The sequence below is a fragment of the Camellia sinensis genome, chromosome 5 (assembly GCF_055761805.1).
Source record: "Camellia sinensis isolate YWXY chromosome 5, ASM5576180v1, whole genome shotgun sequence".
Lineage (NCBI taxonomy): Eukaryota > Viridiplantae > Streptophyta > Magnoliopsida > Ericales > Theaceae > Camellia > Camellia sinensis.
Window position 1 is genome coordinate 206,017,596 of NC_138965.1, and position 3,348 is coordinate 206,020,943.

The window sequence follows — 3,348 nt, forward strand, 5'->3', positions numbered from 1 at the left end:
TTTTTGAGTATAATTAAATTAAAAAAATATAAAAAAATAAAATAAAATAAAAAATTAATTTAAAAAATTACTAAAAAAAAATATGAATTGAAGATTAAAAAAATATTTTTTATTTCAAACCAAATATTATATATTTTTTCTATTAAATAAAACAAAAGGGTAAAATGGGTGGACTTCTACCAAACGATTGGGTCAATAAGCTGCCACGCACTCTCTCTTTTCCACCTCAGAAAAACCGAAAACCAAATCAAAAGTCCCAAAATTCAACTACCCAACCCCCGAACCAACAACAACGTTCGACTTTCACTCTCTCTCTCTCCTCCTTAACGGATAAGCCACCGCCATGGCCTCCACCACCACCTCCGCCACCGCAATCCTCTCACGCGCCACCACCTCCGCCACCCACCACCCTCCGCAACTCTTCTCCACCTTCTCCCCCAAACTCCGCTTCTCCAAATCCACCAAACCCACCACCAGCAAACTCCATGTCTCCTCCCCCACCAACAAATCCACCGCCACCACGACAAGCAAACCCACTTCCGAAATCATCTTCTTCGACGGCGGAGCCCACTACGGCGACCTCCTTGCCAACCTCATCCTCGGTTTCACTCTCCTCTGGCTTCCCCTAACCCTAGCCGCCGTTTTCAGAGCCTTCTTCCTTCGGTACCGATTCACTAACCTGAGGGTGACCGTGATTTCGGGACTGACGGGTCAAGATCGGAGTGATTTCTCCTACGAAGTGATCAGAGACGTTCAAGTTGTGCCTAGGTTTATTGGGGAGTGGGGTGATGTTATCATTACCTTGAAGGATGGTACTAAGGTGGACTTGAGAAGTGTCCCTAAATTTAGAGAAATTGCAAAGTACTGCCTCTCCATGGCTGATAAGCCTGCTGTCTTGAAGGAAAGTGGACCAAAAGGGTTTTGATGACTTGGTTTTCTTTTCCAAGAGGTATGTAAATTTTAATTTTATTTTTTATTTTAATTTTCCCATCAAAATACTAATTTTGTTGTAAAGTTGATTGGAAATTTTATTTATGATGTTGTTATTGAAATTAGTGGATTGTCTTTGTTGCTATGTCTTCCAAATGTTTGTAATGATATTACTCACTGGCAAATATGATAGAAAGTAGTATTGGATGCAAGCTGCTAAAAATGAGGCTGAAAGTGTGTTTCTTCTCAAGCTTGACCAGAATGGCTGCATTAACTTCGGCGCCATTTATTGAACAGACTCCGAAGAATGATTATAACAAGCCAAGTGTAGGTAGAAAGATTACCGTTCAACTAGTTTTACTTGCCAATTACCTTGAACATAATCCCATATTATGAATGATGTAGCGGATTGGGGAACTTTTGCTTTGCAATATATGTATATATATAAATATATCCAAGCTAGATAAATAGCTTGTACTTGATTTGTATTGACGTGGCACATTTGCTGCACAATTTCAAATGTAGGATTTTTGTGGGAAGCTTTTAGATTTGATTTGGAAAGGAGTTCTCTCATTGTCTCTTCATCATTGTGGTGGCATTCTAACTAAAGTATTCTTAATGTCGTGCTGCACGATTCGGTTGTCAGACTTTCCAGTGTTCTAAAAGTTAAAACTTGTCAAACTGGTAAAGGTGATTGCACCTTGGACTTAGGAATCATAATTTAGGAATCATATCTTGGTACAGGATATTGTTTGGGGCATTTGGGCTTGTGAATCTATTAAGAATATCAAACTTCTATTGCTGACTTGTTTCATTCATTAGTGAAGTAGATTGTAGTTTGATGGTTTTTTCTCTGGAAAACCTGCTTAATTAATGCAAAGTTGCAGAAAACCTCTAAATACAGAGCATAGCATAAATTATTAGGGGCATGGTTCTACTTGCTTATATCTAACATGCTGTAGAAAGCATTGTGAATGGTAGATGCATTGGCCTTGAAGCATTTAAAGTTAAAAGTGGCAAAAGAAATCTCCAAATGAAGCTTTTGAAGAGCTTATATAAAGTAGCAAGCAAGTAAGTTACTGAAGTCGTTGATGACAAGTAAATTCATCTTTGTGCTGTTAAGCTCCTTTGGGGGCCCGAGCTATGGTTCTCCTAAACTCGAGAAACTCATCTCTCCTGGCTCAGAAACTTAAGATTTAAGAAGCATGGATGGACACTTCTAAGAAGGTCTTGTGTCCATGTCGGACATCAATACTGGTTCGATTCGCCCTGCCCGGACATGTGTCAAACACTCGTCCAAGCATGTCCTATTATTTTTATAGTATCTTTAGAACCATACACATTTCGGACACTTTCTTAATATAAATAATACATATTTTGGACACTTTCTTAGTATTTTGTTCACTCTTAATATATAGAATATAGAATATTTATTATGATTTTAATATTATAAAATATATATGTATTTGTAGGCGGTGTTTGGTTTTTTTTTTTCACTAATAGACAAATTGGTTACAAAACCAAAAAAAAAAAATCCAAACAAAATATAATATCAAACCCCATAATCATTTCACTTTTTCTTTCACAAATATCACATCCAACCACAAAAAAACTCACCCATCTTCCCAAACACAAAAAAAAATTTCTCCAATAATATCCTATAACTAAAAAAACCTACAAAAAAATCCATTTCTCAAACACCCACGTAATATGAAAATTAAAATTTATTTTGTTTCTTTTAAAATTTATAAAAATATATCTATGTTTACTTTTTTGTTGTATCATTGTAGTGTTGTGTCCAGATATTTTAGAAGTTATCGTATCAGCGAGTTCATATTATAATTGTAGGGAAATTTAGGACTAGTTTGACAAGTTTTAAAAAATTCAAAAAGTCACTATTCAATTTAAGTCACATCATCTTATTTAAGTCACTTCACCTCTCTAACACATCATTTCAAATCCAACCCAAATCCAACCCTTATTTTATAAAAAGTCAAAAAGTGCACTTATTTAGATCATCCCAAACAACCCCTTAGTCAAAACCCCTCTATCAGACCCTTGTTTGGTGAAAAGGACAACCCAATTTATTTTTCTTCATAACCCCCTTAAGGAGAAAATACATAATTGAGTAAGGATAATATAAAATATATATATATATATATATTTCTTTCTTTGACAATATTGTCACAGTAATATGTTACTGTCAAATAAAGTAACATGTTACTATCAAATAGAGTAATTGTTAAACAGAGTAACATGTTATAATGAGACAAAATAACATATTACTGTTAAACAAAATGTTACTGTTACTGTTTATATTAATTTCAATGGTAATAATTTTTTTTAAAAGAATTTCATAGTCAACATAGATTTTATTTGATAGATCTTGATGAGAGAATTCTAAAAATATTAATTTTA

At 34.5% G+C, this 3,348-nt stretch overlaps 1 non-coding gene across 1 annotated transcript; it reads left to right on the forward strand.

Moving 5' to 3' along the window:
* Window positions 1–228: 228 nt before the first annotated feature.
* LOC114308982 (uncharacterized) lies at window positions 229–1,483 on the forward strand. The gene is made up of 2 exons (XR_014330929.1): window positions 229–949; window positions 1,124–1,483. It is a non-coding gene; the product is annotated as an uncharacterized LOC114308982 (transcript).
* The last annotated feature ends 1,865 nt before the right edge of the window (window positions 1,484–3,348 follow it).